At 42.3% G+C, this 23,789-nt stretch overlaps 1 pseudogene; it reads left to right on the top strand.

Moving 5' to 3' along the window:
• The window catches only part of LOC127190936 (dnaJ homolog subfamily C member 10-like), a 76,865-nt pseudogene extending 62,294 nt beyond the window's left edge, over nucleotides 1-14,571 (top strand).
• The last annotated feature ends 9,218 nt before the right edge of the window (nucleotides 14,572-23,789 follow it).

The following is a 23,789-nucleotide window of genomic DNA, read 5'->3' as shown; positions in this document are numbered from 1 at the left end:
AAAATTTAGGCCCAACAAGATAGGAAATGTTTACTTCCAGTTTGCCAAATACAAATAGCCAAATCACTATGAATATAATATTTATATACATCCTGATTATCTCATGGTTCTTCGTGTTGAATGCAGTTTATTTTTTTATCTTTTTTTTTTTAATTTATTCTTGTTACATCTCAATGTTTATCCCATCCCTTGTATCCTCCCATTCTTCCCTCCTTCCCATTTTTCCATTATTCCCCTCCCCTATGACTGTTCCTGAGGGGGATTTCCTCCCCCTGTATATGCTCATAGGGTATCAAGTCTCTTCTTGGTAACCTGCTGTCCTTCCTCTGAGTGCCACCAGGTCTCCCCCTGCAGTTTATTTTATTCATGTGTAATAATATAAATGTATATGTTTAAAAAGAAACATAATAAAAAAAGATGCTATATTTCTCAATAAACTTGGATTGGTATAAGGCATAGCTTGTGTAAAATATCCTGACCTTGGATCCTGCCTTCTTTATTTTCTTCTTGTCCTTTCTCAGTAATCTGTCACTGAAGAACAGTTTGTTAATCAGTTGGTTACTGCCATAACATTTGTGCCACCATTGAACCAATGGGCCTATTTTTTTTTTTCAGACCAAACATTATTGTAGCTCCCAGGGTTTAGAGGTGAGTACACTTGATCATGAGTTTTCTCCTATAGTAGTGTATATGCACCTTTTAACATTATGAAAGTTACTCAGTATGGATGAAGACTCCGGATGGGAATAAGCGTGATTTCTCCATGTTTTGTGATTCAAGTATATGGTGTCTTTAGCAATATGGTCTTACTGTAAGTTTTTGAAGGGTAGCTAAGAGTGTTGGCGATAGCCTGCAATGCTTGGGAATATATGGACACCCACTAGTCAACAATTCAAAAAAGAGGTAAGCAATTCCTGGTACTGTGGGATTTCTTCTTGCTAATATGTGGTATCTAGTTTGAGTAGAGAAAGAAACGTAGGGAGAGATAACTATATTAAATTCCTCTTGAAGGAGCCATATGGAAACCTACTACTGTAGAAACTTTCTAAAATATACACATGCACTTTAAGCTTCTTTGTGATAAGATAACTCAAGTACAAAGAATTAAATATAAACAAAACACAATTAAGAAAACATGCACATACTTCAAATCCCAGAACCCAAAAGTCATCTTGGAAAGCTAGGTAATTTGTTTTTCTGACATGTCCTTGTGTGCTAATGCTAACCTTCCTAAAAGAAGGAAATATGATTTAGTGTGTTTGTTTTTATAATTGCCTTTTCTATTTAACTATATATTTTAATCATCTAGCCATGGGAATAAGCATATTTCCAGAATGCTATCGTTAGTGAATATATAACGCTGGCTTAAATGGGGAGTGCCTAACTCATTTGACCTGCCTCTTATTCTTGAGTATTTTCCTTGCATCATTTTCTGCATTGTAATTTTTATTTTGGGATTGAAATTTTATCATAGAAAACAATGTATATATTTGTGTTTGATTTTATTGTGGTGTTTAACTGCTAAGATTTCAAAACATTCTTATTGGGACTGGGGAGGTAGAACAGTGGTTAACATGCTTGCCAAACAAATATGAGGACTTGATTTCAATCTGTAATACCTACATCAAGATTAGGCACACTACACACCTGTAATATGAATGTTAAAAGGGCAAAAACATGGGGATTTCTGTGGGTTATTATTCAAGTAGTCTAGCCAAATCAGTGAGCTCTTTGTTCATGGAGGGACCATCTCAAAAAACAAATTTATGTTCTTGTAGGTTTCTGACAGGCAGATCTGGGCCCAGGGGTCCTGCTCAAACTATGGCACCAGCCAAGGATAACACCTGCAGTAAACTTCGAACCCCTACCCAGATCTAGCCAATGGACAGGATATTCTCCACAATTGAATGGAGAGTGGGGTCTGACTTTCACACGAACTCTGGTGCCCCATATTTGACCACATCCCCTGGATGGGGAGACCTGGTGGCACTCAGAGGAAGGATAGCAGGCTACCAAGAAGAGACTTGATACCCTATGAGCATATACAGAGGAAAGAAATCCCCCTCAGCCACAGTCACAGGGGAGGGGAGTAAGGGGAAAACAGGAGGGAGGGAAGAATGGGAGGACACAAGGGATGGGATAACAATTAAGAATAAATTAATAAAAATATATTTAAAAAAGAACACACACACAAACAAACAAATTAATAAAGTGAAATTGGAGAATGGCTCCACGGGTTAAGGGCTTCTTATGCAAGCTTGGGAACATGAGTTCAGATCCTCAGCACTCAATTAAATCCAGGCATGGAAACACACAGCTGTAAAATCACTGCTGGGACACATAGATACAAGAAACTCACTATCCTGCCAGTCCAGCTGAAATGGAGAACTCTAGGTTCAGGGATAGACTCTGTCTCAGCAAGATAGAGCACAGAGAAAATGAGAAAGATACTCAAGGTAGACTTCTAGCCTTCACAAGAATGTGCTAAGGCAAGTGCACCTACACTTACTTGTATACACACACACACACACACAGAGACACTTCCTATAAATAATTTGGCTAAAGTAGTAAAAGGAAAATACAGTACACATACTCTCTTTGGTTTCTAAGTCATTTATGTTTCTCACTATTTAACAAGTATCTTTTGTAGAGCAAAAATGTCTTACTTTAATGATGTCAAAATTATTAGATTTTATTTTATGGGTTATAGTTTTGGTGGTTTTACCTCAAAATTCTTCTCTAAACTAAATTCACAAAGATTTTCCTCTTATGTTTTATTCAAAAGGTTTTACAACTTTATACTTTCATTTATACTCATAATCCATTTTGAATTAATTTTGCACAGGTCTGAATTATAGCCTGAGGGTTTTTCCTCCATGTCTGGTTCCCTGGCTGTTCCAATATAAATTCTTTTAGGAAAAAAAATCTTTCTCTCTTGAATTTCCTTTAAACCTTTGTCAAAAAATCAATGTGACCCTATTTCTAAGTGTCTATTTCTGCACTTTCTATTCAGTTCCATTTATCTGTCTATACACTCTTCCCACCCTACTTCCGCGTCCTGAATCTTGCAGTTATATTACAGTTAAAAGCCCTCCTAAGTCTTACAGTCAAAGATATGCGCCCTCTAACTTTTCTTTCTTCTCAACGTTACTTTAGTTATCATCAGATCTTTCTCTCCTCATATGAATTTAAATAATACCTTCTTAACATTGCAAACAATTAGGGTGGGACTTAATTGAAGTTTCCTTGAATCTGAACATCAGTTTGTGAGAACTTACATCTTAAATATATTCTATTTTTCATATCACAAATACACACTCAGTATCTTTACCATATTTATATCTCCATTGAGACTCACCACTTCTCTTGTACTTTTCATCATAGAAATGTCTCAGGTAATATTAGATTTGTACTTAGGAATTTCATTTTATTTAACGAATCATTTTTATACTTTTGATTAGCAGGTACTCATTGCTTGCCTACAGAATTTCCAGGGATTTTTATATTTATTTACTATTTTTTTTGTCTTTTTTTTCATTTTTTATTATTAATTTATTCTTGTTACATCTCAATGGTTATCCCATTCCTTGTATCCTCCCATTCTTCCCTCCCTCCCATTTTCCCCTTACTCCCCTCCCCTATGACTGTTCCTGAGGGGGATTACCTCCCCCTGCATATGCTCATAGGGTCTCAAGTGTCTTCTTGGTAACCTGCTGTCCTTTCTCTGAGTGCCACCAGGTCTCCCCCTCCAGGGGACATGGTCAAATGTGAGACACCAGAGTATGTGAGAAAGTCATATCCCACTCTCCACTCAAGTGTGAAGACTGTTAGCTACAGCCTTACTAAATGTATTTGTAGAGAAAGCCAAGGAGCTAAAGCTTAGGGAAGTTTTTCCATTCAGTCAAGGGACAATAGAAAGCCTGTGACAGACTGGAGAGAATCAGAGATGAGGCACTGGGGGAGAGGAGAGAAGGAAGGGAGGGATGGATGGAGGGAGGGAGGGAGAGAAAGAAGGAAGGAGAAAGGAAAACAAAAGACATCAAGAGAGAGATGGGAGGGAGGGAGGTAGAGGGAGAGAGAAACATGCCTCACTCTGGGAGCTTGTCTTTAGAGTTAGAAAGTCTCTGATCTGCTGTGTAAAACACCACCAACCCAGCAAGTTTGTTTATTCACATTTTTTTAGTAATTTTAAGTTTCTCTTTATACTTGCCTCCTTAGCTATCTCTTAGCTATATCTTGGTTACTGGTGTTTTGGGGACAAAATCCAAATTCAAGAGTTCTAATGGGAGCTTAAGGGGTAAGGGGCTCAGAAGTGAAGAGCATTTATTGGTCTAGCTAAAGACAAGAATTTGGTTCCTAGCACTCGCGCGCACGCACGCGGACACACACACACACACACACACACACACACACACACACATACACACACACACACACACACACACACACTCCACCACCACCACACAAATAAAATCTTCCTTGTTTGTTTTCTGAGACAGGGTTTCTCTGTGTAGTCTTGACTGTCCTGTATTCACTTTGTAGACTAGAAATGACCTCAAACTCACAGCAATCCACCTGTCTCTGCTTCTCGGATGCTGGCATTAAAGGCGTGCACCACCATGCCTGGCCACAAATAAAAATTTTTTTAAAGATAATTTCAAATGACTAGGCTCAGATATTAGTCCTAATATGTAAATAAGAGGTACAGTAGTGGTGAAGGGCAGAGAAGGAGTTTCAGTTGGGGTGACCACAGGAAGAATATGGCCCCCAACGCTGTCTTTCAGGGATTGGCAAGAGTTTTACGATTGAAGGGCTCCCTCCAGGCCCAAGCATGACAAACATGTTGCCAATAGGTTTTTGCCTTTCCTCATTCCCTCTCCCTTGCTAAAACATTAGATTACATTTCTGAAGCTAGCCCCAAGGCCTATTCCACTGTTTGGCCACTTCCATATGCCTGACTAAAACTCCAAGGCCCAGCTATCAAAACATCAAGGTACAGAAATCAAATTTCATTATTTAGCTACACTGGCTAACCTGGCTAATCAAGATGTACCAACTCATCCTGGTACAGACTCGCCCTTATCCTTAAAAACTACTCTCGTCTGTCTTTGCCTGATCCAGGGACAGACACGCCTGCCCCAGTTGTACTTCCAGGGTAATAAATCTAATTTGTGCTGAGAATTTGGTGTCTGGGTATGTTCTGTGTTGACCCCGAGAGCCCCCCCCCTTTTAGAGGTTTTTATAGAGGAGGAGAGTAAAGTACAGATACACAGCTGAGGCAGCAGATAACTAGGATTATGCTGAAGTCTGGTAGAACATGTGTCAGTTGGTGTGACAGTCTGTCCTGTCATGAGAGGTGATTGCTCCTGCTTCAGGGTTGTCCTTTTTTTTTTTTTTTTTTTTTTTTTTAATTTATTTGATTTTTTCAGATTACATTTCAATTGTTTTCCCCTGGCTTATATCTACCGGTCCCTCCCTCCCTCCCATTTTCACCCTATTCCCCTCCCCTAGGTCTATGACCCAGGAGGACCTCCTCCCTCACTATATGGTCATAGGCTATCAAGTGTCATCTTGGGAGCCTGCTTGTTCTTTCTCTTACTTCTCATCATAGGACAACTGTTCCCACTTGACACAGATCCTGCTGCGGGTTACCCAGTCTGTGAACCTCTCTGTTTCCTGGGGTTTCACTTCATTAACATAAAAACATTTATCAACCAGCTCTACTGTACCTGGAAGCCCAAGAAATGGAAGAAGAGAGTGCTCGTGGCCCGCATAGGTAGGTTTGTGGTAAAGACCTTACCTTGCAAGCGTAAAGAACGGAAGTTAAACTTACAGTAAACCACCAGGCATGAAAACACGTGTGTGCAATCTCAGTTCCGCCTCTCCCGAGGACACTTGAGAGGCAGAGAAAGGTCTATGTCCTAGCTAGGTTTAACGATTAAACTGACACATCTTGTCATATGAAAGGAGAGTCTCATTTGAGGAACGGCCAAGATCTGATTGTGGCCATGTTTGGGACTGGCAGGAGGCTGCCTGCACTACTAGTTGGTATCGGATAACTCAGTCCACCATTTCCTGGGAAGGTAGGCCTTCCTGCACTTTATTGAGACAGGCAGCTAAGCAGGAGCCAGAAGGAGCCAGCAAACAGCATTCTTCCGTAGCTTCTACTCCAAGTTAATGCTTGAATTTCTGGCTTCTATAAATGATAAACTGCGAACTGGAAATGAGAGCCAGGCAAATCCTTCCCTCTCCCATCTTGCTTTTAGTCAGCGTGTTTTATCACAGCCACAGATATCAAATTAGACCAAGGAAAATTCTGAATATTTAATGCATTGGACAGGGTAGGCTGGAGCACAGCCACAGCTTGGAAACAGAGACCTTGCTATACCAAGTAATGACCTTCAGTTAAGGAATGACCTAGGTAAAAGTGAGACACCTGGGCAGGGAGTTCCTTACAGATGCCTTGGGCAGTCTGCGCTGACCACATGCTGCTTCTCACACTCAGCCCCAATCTCGCAAAAGTGAAGCAATAATAACTCTTTCTTTCATCATCTCTGGAATGCGGAACTGCTCCCCTTTCTGATTGTAACCTGCAGATTTTTAATCCTCCCATTTTCTTTCCTTTTCTTTCTTTTTCCTAGTCTATAAGTTGCCTTGCAGTGAGTGCATTTGTTAGGCACACCATTGAATTCCTGCCTGTGGTCAGCTCAGTAACAGTTCAGACTTCTCTCTCGATAAACCATCTCCAAGGCACTTCTAATTACAGAGCACTTTTAATTAGAACTTCCTTAATCACCGTGGTAAGTGATTGTGTCGACTTAACTTGCTCTTCTCAGTCATTTTCTATCCTGTCTGTAAGTTTTACATTGGTTCATCCTTCAGTGCCAGTTCCAGTGCATGGACCTGGAACACCCCAGGCCTGGCCCTCCTTCCAGACACATGAGGGACACCAATGTTTCTGCTCAGTTTTCTGGTTCATTTTTAGAAACCACCAGTGCATAAGCCCTCAAATTCCTGAAAACCCCCATATTACGAGGCATTCGGGCCTGGGAAGATGACAGTGTGTGAAGCACATTCCTTGCAAGTGGAAGGACCCAATTATGGATCCTTAGAATCCACATAAAGCCACGCCCACATGCCTGTAATCCAGTGCTCTTACAGGGAGATGGGGGTGGGGCAGAGACAGGGGACGCTCTAGAAGCTTGTTGGCCAGCAAACCCAGCACACCTACGCTAGATAGGAGAGAAAAGAGGTTAATGGGAACAGGAGAAGTAGACCTTTTTAGACTCGGTTCCTTGGAGCGATTCCGCTCTTCGTAGTCAGGATTTCAGCAGACCTGTTAAACAGCAAACCAGCAATTCAGCAAAGGTGACTGCAATTGCACCAGCCAGAATCCGGACCAGCAGCCTGAACAAGAGCCTTCAAGCATTCTATGGCATGTTTCTTCCTAGGAAAGTCTCAAAGGGAAATGATGAACAGCCAAATGATGGGAAACAATACGAAAACCAAAAAGCCAAGCCTCTTGTTTTTGGGCACACACACACACACACACACACACACACACACACGCACACACATACACAGTCTCAGAATCAACTCAACACTAGGTCCCACAAGAAGCAGTCCCTCCTCTAGTGAACAAGCATCACACATTCTCTCACAAGTCTGTTTCCCATGGACAAACACCACACACCCTCACACAGGTCTGTTTCACATCCCGCACTTGAGAAGAAAACACTTTTAAATCCACTGCACAAGCTAGCCTGACAAACACGGTGACGAAGACAAGATTCTGTGTGAAACAAAATACAGCGCTGCCACTGACACACAAAGTTGTTCTCATAGACATACGTGACACACACAGGTCATTGCTGGCTTCTCCCACCCTATTGAACATGGCCTATTCTTTCTGCCGTCTCACGTTCAGCTTGCTTTACTACCATTTCTTGTGATACGACAACCCTCTGAAGATTCTGTGCCCGCTCCAGTTGGCGCAGCAGGCGCTGTCACTACGTGGTGACTCTCTCCAGCTCTTGACATGCCCCTAGCTGATCCTCAGTCTCATTGTGTCTCTTCTGGTTGTATCTTTGGAGCATCCTGGGTCAGAGAGCTCTATCTTGTTGCAGGATAATAAAGTCTCCCTACTCTCTGTTTTGTGTTAAGGCAAGGACATGCCACCTAAGTGGTACTTTGAATGTCACATTAGCCAGTTAAGAATTACACAGTAGACCTTTTCCCAGTCTGTAGTCTGTTGCTTTGTTCTGTTGACAGTGTCTCCTGCCTTACAGAAGCTTCTCAGCCTCATGAGGTCCCATTTATTAATTGTTAGCCTTGAGGCCTGGGCTGTTGGTGTTCTGTTCAGGAAGTTGTCTCCTGTGCCAATGTATTCCAGGCTCTTCCTCACTTTTTCTTCTAAAAGATTTAGGATCTCTGATTTTATGTTGAGGTCTTTAATCCACTTGGACTTGAGTTTTGTGCATGGTGACAAATGTGGGTCCAATTGCATTTTTCTACATGTAGACATTCAGTTAGACCAGCACCATTTGTTGAATATGCTATCCTTTTTCCATTGAATAGATTTGGCTTCTTTGTCAAAAATCAAGTGACCATATGTGTGTGGATTGATTTCTGGGTCTTCAATTCTATTCCATTGATCAACCAGCCTATTGCTGTACCAGTACCATGCTGTTTTAATTACTGTTACTCTATAGCACAGCTTGAGATGGGTATGGAAATCCTCCAGAGGATCTTTTATTGTATAGGTTTGTTTTTGCCTTATTCATAATAGCCAGAACCTGGAAACAGCCTAAATGTTCCTCAGTTGAAGAATGGATAAAGAAACTGTGGTGCTTTTACACTGTGGAATACTACTCAGCTATTAAAAACAAGAAGATCCTGAAAGTTGTGGGCAAATGGATGGGACTAGAAATGATCATAATGAGTGAGTTAACAGAGAAGCAGAAAGACTCACATGGTATTTACTCATTTATATTTGGGCGCTAGCCCCAAAGGCACATCCCACGAAAGTCTTCCCTTACCTGGAGATTAGGATAGATGTGAGGACATCTTACTGAGACTCTAGGTAAGAGAAATATAGGAGATGGGGAAATAGAAGGACCCAGAGGGTCCCAGAAACCTACAAGAAGAACATCATGATGGGTAGATTGGAGTCCGGGGGGGGGGGTCTGCTCAAACTATTGCACTAACCAAGGACAATGCAATAGTAAACATTGAACCCCTACTCTAATCTACCCAATGGACAGGACATTCTCCACAGTTATGTGGAGAGTGGGGACTGACTTTGACATGAACTCTGGTGCTCCATATTTGACCACCTCCCCTTAGTGGGGAGGCCTGGTGGCACTCAGAGAAAGAATCAGCAGGCTACCAAGATGAGACTTGAAAGCCTATGGCCATATAATGGGGCAGGAGGGCCCCCTCAGTCATAGACCTAGGGGAGGGGAATAGGATGAAAGTGGGAGGGAGGGAGGAATGGGAGGATACAAGTGACGGGATAACAATTGAGTTGTAATCTGAATAAATTAATAAAATTTAAAAAACAAACAAAAATAATTACATAATAAAACCCAAAAGTGGGTAACTTCAACATTGGACACTTGCATTTTTTTGAGACAGAGTTTCTCTGTGTAGTCTTGGTTGGTCTGGACTCAATTTGTAGACCAGGCTGGCATTGAACTCACAGAGATCCACCTGCTTCTACCTCCTGAGTGCTGGGATTAAAGGCATGCGCCCATCACATCCCAGCCAGACACTTGTATTTTTAAAAGATGTTATTTTCATTTATGTATATGTTTATACCATAATCTATTTTCTATTGCTGTGATAAATACCATGACCAAAAGCAACTTGAGGAAGAAAAGGTTTTTTTATCTTACATCTTATAGTCTGAATCTAATTTGCTTCCTCCTGGTTCAGTCTCTTCTTACTTGCTGTCTCTGACGATGGTGGGCCAGGCAGCTGGGGAGCAGGTGGAAAGATATCCAAGCAGAGAACTAATCCAGTTGCCCAGCTGGCCTCCCCCCAGTGGAGTACAATGGGGCATTGGACTCACACCCAAGTCACCTGCTCTGGGTTCAGTATCTGCTTGCTTGCTGTTTCTGACTTAGGTGGGCCTGGCAGCTGAAGAACAAGCAGAAAGATACCCAGGCAGAGATTTGCACGGGGCTAGCATCTCCTGAGTAGAGGACAATAGGATTTTGGTCTCACATACAAGCCACCTCCTGTGGGTTCACTGTCTCTGCCTGCTTGCTCTTCCTGACACAGGTAGCAAAGTCAGGTGGGAAGCAGACAGAAAGATAACTGAGAAAGTCAAGTCCTCTGAGTTCGGTCTCTGCATGCTTGCTGTTTCTGACTTAGGTGGGACTGGCTGCTGAGGAAAAGCAGAAAGATATCTGAACACAGATCTGCAATAGTCCAGCCTCCCTGGGGTGGAGGACAAATGGGACTTTGGATCTGTGCCCATGTCACCTTCTCTGGGTTCACTCTCTGCTTGCTCCCTGTTTCTGACCTAGATGGGTCTGGCAGCTGGCAAGCAAGCTGAAGGAATCTGAGCAGAGAGCTGCTTTGGTGGCCCTGCCAGCTTCCTCAGGTGAAGAACAGTGGGCACTGGTGTTTTTAGTCTCCAGTTCAGTCTGATACCTGGAGAGTGCAGGTACCAAACACATGCAGGTGAGTGGCAAGACTTTAGCAACTACACACACACTTGCTGGGACCCAGGGACTTTTCTGGGGATTAGCAGGGTGGTCCAGAGGCCAGACCCACCCATGCTCTACACAGTGTGGACCCCTCTCTCCTGGAAAACACCAACACTGGTGTTTTGTAGCTCTCAGTTTTGTCCTTAGGTAGCTGTGCAGTGACTGCTGTCCCAGTGATCAGACAAAGTGTATGATTGATGCCACCATCATGAATGTGCTTTTATTATTGTTTCCATTTTCATCTTCAGATATTGAACAGTTTTATTGATTTCCTTCACCAGATTGTGTGCCTTTTTCTGAATTTCTTCCAGTGATTTTATCATTTCCTCTCTATAGACCTCTGCCATTGCCTCTCTAAGAGCCTCAATCTGTTTAGCTGTATCTTCCTGTGTGTGTTTATAGGTTTTACTTGTTTCTTCCATTATAACCTTCATTAGTAAAGATTTGAGGTCATTTTCTTGTGTTTCAGATGTGTTTGCATTTCCAGGGCTGATTGTTTTGGCATAACTGAATTCTGGAGATGCCATAATATTTTGGATTTTGTTGTTTGTGTTTTTACACTGGTCTTTAACCATCTTGCCATCTCTGGCATTGGGTGGTAGTTTCTGCTGTCCCTCACTTGCTTGAGAACAACTCGTAGGTGAGTGGCTATAGGTTGGGACCCCCTCACCTGTGGGGATCAGGGAACTCTTCAGGTGGATCAGGTGGGTGACCTGAGATCAGACCTGAGAACTTTCCATAGACCAGCTGGGTGACCTGATGTCAGATTGACCTGTGTTCTACACTATGGTGACTCAGACACTGGTGTTTTGCAGCCTACAGCTCCTTCTGAGGCACTGGATGCAGGTGCTATGTGCCCCGCCAGGCATGAGACTAGTCCTTGGAGCCCACACCCCTGCCTGTGTAGACCCAGGAAGTTTCTGTGGATTGGCTGGGTGACTTGGGGTCAGATCCATTTGTTTTCTAGACTGTGAGGTGTCCACTAGACTAGAAGACCCAGATACTGGTGGTTTTGTAGCCCACCACTCCATCTGAGACTGGAGCTTAGATGCTGTGTGCCCCATGGGGCATGCTGTTAGTCCTTGGAGCCCAAGCCCATGCCTGCAGGGACCCAGGAACGTGTCTGTGGATGGTCCAGGTGGTCCAAGACTGGACCCACCAGTGATCAGCACAGCACAGACCACTCTCACCTGGGGACCACCAGAACTATTCTTAGTTTCATCTTTAAGTCACTGTGCAGCCCCTGCTGTCCTGCTGACCAAACATGTGCGTGTCCTGTGCCCTTTCCATGCTTTTCTTTCATACTTTTCTTCCCTTTACTTCTTTTCTTCTCTTTCTCTCTTCTTCATCCCTTCTCTCCAGTATCACCTCTTCTTTCTTCCTCTTTCTTTACTTCTCTCTGTTCCTGTTTCTTGCTCATTCTCCCTCTCTGCCATTATCTTCCTCTTTCTCTCAGCCTCTATTTCTTTCCCCCTCTCATTCCATTTCCATCTTCCTCTCTATCATTCCCTCCATCTTCTCTCTGTCAATTTCTCTCTAACATAAACACCTATTCTCAAGCCAAGTAGTAATTTGCCCACACATCACTAAGACCCCTCCACCCTGATGAAATCTGAGCCTGTATTTCTTCTATGACTGTCACATCTTCCTTTGGCCAAAGGCTCCCCAGATGTTGACCCAAATTACTATACTTAGGTCTCCATACATTCATCCTGCATTCCAAGGCCACTAGATCCTTCCATGAGGATGGACACATGCATTTCAAGTGAATTCTTGATGAACCTTCCTCAGGTTTTGTGCCTAATGAGTGTTGAACAGTGTGATATCTGCATCCTCCTAGGACTGGCTAAGTCAGCTGCATGACTCTGGGTAACCCAGTGAACCTCTCAGTACCTTCGTCTTATTTTCCTCACTCTTTACTACAGATTTGACAATTTGAATGGCTTTCAGCAAATAAACTAGGGGATGATTTAGCATATTATCACTGGCCATATAGTTTCATTTTGGGAAGAACTGAAGATTCAAGTGATTCTGAATTCAAAAAAAATTGCAACCTATTTAAAAATAAGTATGTTCAAGTTGCAAGGGTTGACTGCTTCTCTGCACTAGAAACTTGTAGTGATTTCTGTGTTTTATGTCTGTCTGGCAACATTTAAAGGAAAAGGAATAAAGAAGTGTCCATGTGTCACATGCCATTGCCAACGAAAGTGCTAATTACCATCTCCACTCTTGGACCTCAACGTTGCCCTGCTAGTGACAAATAGCCATGGTTTATTGACTTCTTTGCCCCTTGGTGTCCATCTGTCCATTATGTTAGGCTCTACTGACAGAGTGACAAAGGCCATCATTGCTTCTCTATGATCAGCTTAAAGTCAGTACATTAGATGTTACAGTTTATAAAGGACTCTCCGGATTGTATAACACTTAGGCTTATCCAGCAACACTATGTCAAACTGCCCAGTATTTGTGAGTATGAAGGACATCACTGTGCTGCACAGATCTTAAATTTCCTAGAGAATCATAAAATCCTTCAGTGGTTTCCCTTACACTCACCACTCTCAATGAACTAGCTAAAGAAAGAAAGCATGATGAAGCCTGGATGGTTGACTTCTAGTCTCCATGGTATCATCCCTGTCAAGTCTTAATGCCAAAATGGAAAAGAATGACCAGGAAATTAAGTGGACTGATCAATGTGTGCAGCGTGGACTGCCAACAGTTTCATTCTTTTTTATAACTAAGGAAAAAAATATACTCTGAGATAAGTTTTTATCCCCCAAAGTCAAGTAAAGCTCATTGACATCGTAGTTACAATGGCTGGAATGGGGACGTCTATTCCCTGCGAATCTAGGGTCCTGGGTTTGTACCCCAAGCATCCATAGGCTTAACACCTCAGAGGTTTAATTAAAGAATTTTACAGAGGAAACCCCCACTAGGTGGTTAATTTCTGTTCTCTTTAGTGTGGATCTTGCCAGAATTTTGCCCCAGAGTTTGCACCGTTGGCTAGAATGACCAAAGACAAAATAAAACCTGCAGAAGCACATTGCCAGGCTTCTGCCCAAACATGCCAGAAGACTGGCATTAGAGCCTACCCAACTGTTGATTTTTTTAGGACAGATTATTTTGCCTTATTTATTATTTATTTATATTATTTTTCATTTATTTTTGCTTATTTTATTTTTAATTTTGTTTAATTTTCATTCTGATTGTAGCTTCTTCCCTTGTCTCCTTCTGGTCCCAGCCTCTCTCCCTCATCTGCCTCCCTGTTTCCCCTAGTCCTCAGAAAGGGTGGGCCCTCCTCCCCTATCAGCTGACCTCAGCTGATCAAGTCTGATCTGGACTGCCTACATCTTCTTCCTCTGTAGCCTTCAGGCTGCCCTAGCAGGGGGAAGTGAACAATGAGTGGGCACCAGAGTCCATGACAGAGGTAGTCCCTACTCCCCATATTATGGGACCCACAAGGTGACCATGCTGCCTATCACTACATCTGAGCAGGATGTTCAGTTGCTCACCATGCATGGTCCTTGCTTGGTGCATCAGTATCTGTAGCAACAACACCACCCCAGCCTTGATTTGTTGACTCCATTGCTCCCCTGTCCCTTATAGGACCTTCTATCCCCCAAATCTTCCCTAAGTCTCTCATGAAAGAAGATAGAAAAGTATTTGGAAAATACTTTCCAGGGATGCAAAAAATATTGTTGCCATGATTCACCAAATATTGGAAACTCTTCCAAGCCAAGGAAAGATAAATAAGAGTTTTAATAATGGTGAAGTGGGGGGAAACTGGAATGGAAACCAGCATCAGAGGGGCCCTGTTCATAACACTAAGAGTGTCTGTGGAGGAATAGGATGCCTGTGATCTTGGCCTTGCACTTGCACAGCACAGATCTAGCACCCACTGGGTAAAGTAAATCCTGAAACGTGTTCTTTGAAGAGCCAGAGTAGCACAGCTGAGAGTTTACAGGCCACATATGGTTCTTTGTTGCACCTGGTTTTTGTTAATTCTTTAAAAATGCAAACATCATTCTCAGCTCAGAGCCACACAGAAAGATTTTACAAGCCATACCTGATTTGTCCAGGGGTTAGAACTGATGTTTTTGACACCTGGCTGTATTTTACCCTTTATCTGTGATCTTCATACTATTAAAAAGTAGATTTTGCTTTACACTTATAATTTTGTACTGGGCCTGAGATAAATGACTTGGTTTTCAGTCGCTCCTAAAATTTCTCACTCTGGCCATATTATTTTGTTTTTAATATTCTCACAATATGGAAAATGAAAATATACACCATAAAGTAGAATGATAAAAGAGATAGATAGATAGATAGATAGATAGATAGATAGATAGATAGATAATAGATAGACAGACAGACAGATAGATGTGTGGATGAATGAATGGATGGATGGATGGATGGATGCATGGATGCATGGATGCATGGGTGGGTGGATGAGTGGATGGATTGGAGGATGGATGGATGGATTGTTGGATGGATGGATGGATGGATGGATGGACAGACGGATGGACGGATGGACAATAAATACTATATGCCTCAGTGTGTTGTGGGGATGGTATTAGCTAAGGCACATAAACCTTTGGAACAAAGCCCAACATAAAGAGGACATGGAACACTTCTAGTTCTTACCATTGCCCTGTATTTGGTTGCCAGGGGTGAGTAGAAGAGCATCCATTGTTCTTACAATAGGGTACTCAGTAAGTACATGTTCAGCAAGTGTGTTGTTATATAGTATAGTGCACACTTGCTACAGATTAATGTTCACTCAGTTCTCATCAGGAAATTTTATCTAATGAGCAGGAAAGCTAGGAATGTCCATTACCCTGCCTTAAGGCATTAATTAGATTGGTCTCTGCACAGGACAGAGTGGCAGCCCACAAGCCTAAAGGCAGAGAAGGAAAACTGAGACCATCAACCCTTGAAATTGTTCTGATCTTTTTCGTGTGTGTGTGTGTGTTTGTGTCTGTGTGTGTGTGTGTGTGTGTGTGTGTGTGTGTGTGTGTGTGTGTGTGTGTGAAAGGGTGCATGAGAAGAGGATGCCAGAAGAGGATATAGGATTTTCTTGAGCCAGATATAGGTGCTGAGAACTAAACTACGTTTCTTTGAAGAACCAGAAATGTTCCTAACTCATAAGCCACCTCTCCAGCCCCACCCTGAGAACTTGTGCTTCTGGTCTCCCATCCAGGTTTTCTGTTCTCTTTTCCCTGTTCCCAGCATCCTACATAATCACTCTTTCTGTTTACATTCAAATCTCTGTGATAGACAATGTGATCTGCCTGTCAATCTCTCAACACTTCCTAGTAGCTGGTGACAGTGATGTTATTATCTACTGTCACTGGTTAGACTTACAACTTCAGCAGTTAAGAGGCTGTTTATAGCATCCTAAGTACTTTAACTGATGACAAGGGCAGATCCACAAGATACAGAAAATTTTGCTGTCACTTTCTTGGCTGAAAGTTAAGAACACTGGAAGGAAGGGGCCCTGTTCTTGTTTGGTTTCCATGAAACAGAGGTGACGTTACTTGTTCTGCAGAATTGTGCAGAGCCAAAGCAAAGATGTCGATGAAGCACTTAATAGATTTAGAGAGGGCTGACAGAAGGCTCAGTGGATGAAAGCACTTGCTATGTCCACACATGAATATGGGTTCAAATCCCCATCGCTCATATGAAAAATCAGTTGTGCATTAGATTAAAGAAGCATCTGTAATCCCAGCACTATGAAGAGGTAGAGACAGGAGGATCACTGGGGCTCACTGGCCACCAGCTTGGATCCAGGATCAGTGATAGATCTTGTCTGAAGTGAGTAAGGTAAAGAACAACACAGCAGTCTTTTGATGCTCTGCTGTGTGATATGTGTGATGCACATATCATACTTATGGACACGTACACACACACACACACACACACACACACACACACACACACACACCACAAATAAATAAATCTGTGGACTCTATCTGCCTGCCTTACATAGCATATCATAAGCCAATGTGTCTCTGGCTAATACATTTCTCTCAGGGAAGCAGAGCTGCCTGTACTTGAGACAGTGGGTTCAGGCCTCCAGGAGCCCCATCTTCCCTGTCTCTACTACTCAGTACTCTGGGAACTGGGAAGGGGTGTCTGGACTCAGGTTCCCTGCTCACAGACAACAATAAGGAGAAAGAACTCCGCTCGAACCATTTCTCTTCTGAGAGTAGAAAAATCAAACTAACCTAATGATTTTGTCTCAGAGGGATTCTTCCCCCATGGATGGTTATCTGGGGCTGCAGGACACAATCTTAGGCAGGCTTCTCCTCCTAAAACAGAGTCTCAGTCTGCAGAAACAGAGTTACACATATAAAGAAACCGATGAGACATGCACAAAACCCTGCATGCATCCTTGTTTCCAGCTGCATCACTCGCTGTTCTGGTTGTTGTGACAAGATACCTCAAACAAACAAACAAAACAAAACAAAACAACAACAACAATAAAACCCAGCAAACTAAGGAAGGAAGGATTTACTTTTGCCTTTCAATTCAAAGGTACAGTGTGCCATGACAGAAGATGCAGAACATGAGGTGGTTGCCCATGGTTTGCACGCACAGTCAGGAAGCCCAGAGGTGGATGCTGGTGTTTCTTCCTCAGTCCTGGACCTCACCACATGCGATGTTGCTATGCACATTTATGGTGAATAGTCTCATCTCAATGAACTCAATCTAGAAACTTCCTCACCTGCATGTCAAGGGTTTGTCTTCTAGGGAATTCCAGATCCTGTGGGGTTCACAGTCAGTATCAATCATCACACTATTTTCATTTGCAAGTTCCCAAACCCTAACCCTGTGCCCCAGAGACATCTGATGGCTTCTCTGTGCTGAGCTTGATGAGCTACTGTGTAACCCTCCGAGGACCCCTTCCATAACCCATCCCGTTTTCTTGCCCTTGAAGTCAACTCTTCAGATTTCTCTCGACTTCAGATAAAAGTATCTTAACTGGGACATCACTCGGAGGATTTTGAAGGAGGCTGGGAAATAATAGCTCTTTTCTGCGCTCTTGAACTTGGAATTGTGTCAGTAAGAAGCCAATCGGGAAGAAAAAGAAACACCCTGACAACTTCACTTAGAGAGTTCAATCCAATAACTAGCTTGAGGAAGTAATGGAAAGATTGAAAACCCACAAGGAGAGAAGCTGGGAAACACTGATTACTCTCACGTTGACTGTGTGCTCTCAAGCCCCGCCCCATGCCCACTTCTCACTCAAAGCTGTGTCATAGAAGTGAACATGTCACCCTTTGGGTTGCCACTGACCATTTGGCATGCTGATGGTAAGTGATTAACTACGCAAAGATTAGCAGCATTAGAAACAACTGAGGATGAATCCTCCCTCACAGTCAGTTTTGGGTTCTACCTCCCATTTCTCTGGTAATAGTAGAAAGGAAAACATCACAACCGTCCTTCCTTAGTCCTCCTGGTCCAAAAAAAATGTCTCTATCTCCAACCCTGAGAAAAACATGACATTCTGATCTGCTCCAAAGTTTATAATACTGCATACTATTGTCCCTTCCCTAACAAGTTAATCCAGCTGGGCCTGTCAATCACCTGCCCAGGAGTCTCTCTCCGTGAAAAGGTGATTCACTTGAGGACATGTTATAGCAGTGGGCAGAATAATTATCCTCTTAATGAGATAATGCACTTAGATGCCCTAGAATTTTTTTCCATTGATACAGCAGTTTATAGATCGCCAATGCTAAGCCCATCTGCGTAGCTGCTTTTCTGAGTTCTACCTCCTAAAGTGTAACTTTTTCCTTTTCTAACTGCGTCTCTTTCTTCTAGATACTGGCCAGAGCCTGAGCATAACTTTCCTGGTGCTCTGACCTTTCTCAATCTTTATGAAGTACCACCCCTTTCCATCATGTAGTTTGTCAACCTCCATTGAAAAAGGCACAATTTTCTTTCTTTCTTTCTTTCTTTCTTTCTTTCTTTCTTTCTTTCTTTCTTTCTTTCTTTCTTTTTTAAGATTTATTTACTTATTATTATGCACATAGTGGTCTACATGTACACCTGCAGGTCAGAAGAGGGCATCAGGTCACATTATAGATGGTTGTGAGCCACCATGTGGTTGCTGCAAATTGAACTCAGGACCTCTAGAAGAGCAGACAGTGCTCTTAACCTCTGAGCCATCTCTCCAGCCCACAATTTTCTACTTTCTGCTTCATCTCTCTTCTCCCTGTTGGGTTTTCCACCTTCCCTGTCTTGTTTTTCCTCTCAAATACTAATACATTTGTCATCAAGCTTCTACCTCAGTCTGTTTCTGGTTTTGTCTTTTGTTTTTTTAGAAAGCCAAACATATACAATGAAATCTGATTGTATATTCTTCTGTTTCCTCCCTCTATCTTGCTCTGTACTCCCCCAACCTGTCTTTCTCTCGATTTCATGTCTTCTACTTATACACTAATTTAAATTAGTGCTGCCCACTTATAAATGTATGTTGGGAGGGGGGAGGTCATCCTCTGAAGCATGGTAAACCTACAAATGGTCATAGGCTCAGGAAACCTGGAGGCGAGAGCTGCGGCAGAGGCCATGGAAGGGTGCTACTTACTGGCTTGCTTCACATGGCTTTCTCAGCCTGCATTGTTATAGAATCCAAGACCACTATCCCAGGGATGGCGCCACCCACAATGGCCTGGGACATTCCCCATTGACCAGTAATTGAGAAAATGCCTCACAGTTGAATCCTATGGAGGCATTTCCTTGGCTGAGGCTCTTTCCTCTCTGGTAACTTTAGCTTGTGTCAACTTGACACAAAACCAGCCAGTTTAACATAATAATAAGTGTGTTGATGTGTATATCATGTTCTTCATCAGCCATCAGGACTCGGCAACTCTGATCTAGTATGTATTTTAAATATATGTTAAGTATGCACAATAATGTATTTCAGTATGACATTTTCATTTGTATATATAATGCATTTGGATCATATTTATCCCCTATTACCTTCTTTTACTCTATTCCTAGCCCTACAACTCCCTGTACTTTTCCCAACCAGTCCCTCTTCTATATGTTCATGGTTTTGAATTTTGGTGACACAGTGATCACATCCACGGGCATGGGTGAGGGTTGGTTTACTGGAACATCGGTAAATACCACTGGCTATATCTGCTAGCTACATTAGCACTACCATTAACTACCAGATATCCCCAGGAATGGTAGGGCCTCATTGGTCCCTCTCTCAAAGCTGTTCTACCTATCAATACTCAGCTAGGGGAGGGGCCTTACAGGTTCCCTCATCAAGAAATCTTTGACCTAGGCAAGGATTTTTATCTGGTTTGTTTGCTGATCTCCTGCAATATCACCTGGATCAATAAATATTTGTTAAACAAAGCTGGGGATTTCTAACAATATTTACAGGCTTCTCCTCATGCCTAATACTTGCATCCTGACACGTACTCTGTTCTAAGAAAGTGTCATACCAAGGAACAGAATTTTGAAAATAAAAGCACAGAGACCAAAGATGAGCCATTGCTTGCTGCTGTAATAGTAAAATCTTACTGGAGTTTGGCCATAACAATTGTGTGCTTAGTGTCTACAGGTGCTATTAATTATAAAATTAACTCACTTGAAACCATGGATCAGTAACTGAGAATTGTACCTACTCTTACTTAGGACTTGAGCTTGGCTCCCAGCACATACACCAAGCAGAATGCAAATGCCCTTAACTCCAGGTCTAGGGGATCCACCAACCTTTTGATGGCCTCTATTGGCACATGCCCTCAGGGAAACACACACACACACACACACACACACACACACACACACCAACATACATATATACATACATACATAAAGGCACTCAGAGGAAGGATAGCTAGTTACCAAGAAGAGACTTGATATTCTGAGAGCATATATAGGGGGAGGAGGTCTCCCTCAGTCACAGACATAGGGGAGGGGAGAAGGGGAGAAATGGGAGGGAGGGAAGAATGGGAGGAAACAGGGGAAGGGCTAACAATTGAGATGTAATATGAATAAATTAATAAAAAAAATCTAAAAAAAATATTGAACTAAATTATAAAGAAAGAAATTTAAGTAATGACAAAAGAATCTCTTGGTGACCAAAATGGTTATCATATTTCCCTTTACAGAAAATAATTCTATCCCTGAGATAGATCATAGCATTTGATTCATTATTTTCAAAAACATCAACAAACAAAACCTTAAGATTGCAAGGCTGTCTGTCTGCCTTCTTTTCTGTCTGACTTCATGGGTCTGGTTGCTACAGAAATTATAGGTAGAGTTCTATTTCCATCTACTAAATCTGACAGAAAATGGAAATCACTTTTGTGGAAATTCTTTCATTAAATGCAAAAGAAACACAGAGAAAATATGGAGATGGAGGGAGTAAAGAATGATGATCGAGGGCACTGAATGAAAAAGAATGTTGCACATATGAGCGCATGATTGACACTGTTTAGAAAGAGAAGAAGGTAAAGCCAAAATCTAAAATCTCCATTCTGGGTGCTGGGGAGACGAATCTTTTGCTAACATGCTTCTACAGAAGTCACCAGCATCCATGTTAAAAATCAAGGCCTAGTGCTGTACACTCATAATCCCAAGGATGGGGAGGTGGAGGGATGAGGAGCTCTGAGGTTTGCTGGCCAGCCAGTCTAGCTACATCAGTAATCTCCAAGGTCAGAGAGAGACCTTGTCTCAAAAAGGAAGATGGAAAAGTAATTGAGGCAGACCCCTGACATCACTCTCTGACCAACACATGCATGTGCGTATGTGTGCCTACATTCTCACTCAGACGTGAACACACGAAGTCTTAATTAATTTTTTTATTTCTACAAACTCAAATGAGTCTTTTCCCTAAGTTAACTATTTATCTCTTTACAGCCTATAACATATTCAGAAGGATGAAGGCACCGATAAGCACATGGAAGGGCGTGGTAAGCACCACCTCCTAGAAACTCTCCCATCATCTCCTGGATGAACTCCTTCTTAAGGGTCGACACTGCCTTTTGTCTGCCTTGTTAGCCCACAGTAACTGAAACTCTCAGCTGCACAGTACGTTCACTGACATGCCCTACACCTGCACCATTAGTAAAAGAGAACATAAATTATCTTACCATTTCTGAATCTTACATAAATTAGATTTTGATTGGTCTGGATCATTTTTGCTGTCAATAGTAAATAATGCATGATAGGCAAAGTTATACAAATTAAAATAAAGCCTCGGTGCTTCTCTCATCTAGAGTCCCAGTAGGATGTCCTCCCCTCTGGGTCCTAGAAACCTACAAGTAGAACATTATGATAGGCAGATTTGGGCCCAGGGGTCCCGCTCAAACTAAGGCACCAGCCAAGGAAAATACAGGCCGTAAACTTCAAACCCCTACCCAGATCTAGCCAATGGTCAGAACATTCTCCACAGTTGAGTGGAGAGTGGGGTATGACTTTCACACTCTGGTGCCTCATATTTGACTATGTCCCCTGGAGGGGGAGACCTGGTGGCACTCAGAGGAAGGACAGCAGGTTGCCAAGAAGAGACTTGATACCCTATGAGCATATACAGGGGGAGGTAATCCCCCTCAGGAACAGCCATAGGGGAGGGGAATAAGGGGAAAATGGGAGGGAGGGAAGAATGGGAGGACACAAGGGATGGGATAACCATTTAGATGTAACAAGAATAAATTAATAAAAAATTTAAAAAATAAAAAAATAAAAATAAAGCCTTGGTTAAAGTGGATGGGCAGCTTGGTTTTCATGTGGGTCCCCTAGTAAAGGGAGCAGTGTCTGTCTCTGACACTGCTTTTCTGATCTCTTCCCCCTAGGTTGCCAGGAGATACTTACTCAGTCCTGATACAAATTGATGTGCTGGGCTGGGTTGGTGGAGGGGGGGATTCCTCATTTCTGAGGAGTGTGCAGGATTGATATGGGGAAGAGGAAGGTAGGGTGGGGCCAGGAGAAGAGGAGGGAAGGTGATACAGTTGTGACTTAAAGTGAATAAATGAGTTAATTAATTAAAAATAAATAAAAATAAAATAATGTAGACTCACTTTTATGGCTTCTTACCCATAAGATTGATTCATATTTAACAAAATTTGGCTTATGAGAAGTGCTTTTTAAAAATCAACTTGTGACCTAGCCGACGAACATGATACTCTCCACCGTTGAGTGGAGAGTGAGATCTGACTCTCACATGAACTCTGGTGCCCCTTTTCTGACCATGTCCCCCGGATGGGGAAACCTGGTGGCACTCAGAGGAAGGATAGCTAGTTACCAAGAAGAGACTTGATATTCTGAGAGCATATATAGGGGGAGGAGGTCTCCCTCAGTCACAGACATAGGGGAGGGGAGAAGGGGAGAAATGGGAGGGAGGGAAGAATGGGAGGAAACAGGGGAAGGACTAACAATCGAGATGTAATATGAATAAATTAATTTTAAAAATTGACAAAAAAATAAAAAATAAAAATCAACTTGTGTCTGAAGCAGAGCACACATAGAATAGGCTTTCTTCATTGCAATAGCACTGAGATTCTATATTTTGATTGAGATTTTGTATCCACCTGATTGTGAAAGTAAATCTATCGCAAATCACACATATTAGATTCCTTATTACATTCTGGTTGCCAAGTCCTAGAAATAAACAGAGTTATCTGTGCATGTGGAAATAGTAAACGCTACATAAATGGATGTGTGTTGAGTAGGCATATCCCAGGAAGGTCTGAGTGTTTACAGGAGCCCATCAGAGCTCATCTTCTCATTTGTTATGATTCCCAATCTCTGTTGTCAAGGTCTATAGCTGGCATAGATGCTGCCTTACGTTAGATCAATAAAACAACAAAAATAACACCATTTCCTTATTTACTAACATGTATCATTAAAGAAACAACCCTGAACCCAGGGTCAGGAGGCCACTGTCCTTGAGGTCTTCCTGCTGCTAACAGACGTCCAGTCACCGACCATCCCTGACCTTTCTGCCTGCAATTTGTCTACCTGCTAAATGAGGGATCTGAATCAGATAACCCTAGAGACCTTTCACGACAACATCCAACAACTATAATTTTTTAAAAATCTCTGAATAACTAATCA

Source organism: Acomys russatus, chromosome 6 (assembly GCF_903995435.1).
Source record: "Acomys russatus chromosome 6, mAcoRus1.1, whole genome shotgun sequence".
Lineage (NCBI taxonomy): Eukaryota > Metazoa > Chordata > Mammalia > Rodentia > Muridae > Acomys > Acomys russatus.
This window is presented reverse-complemented; position numbering and strand designations above follow the sequence as displayed.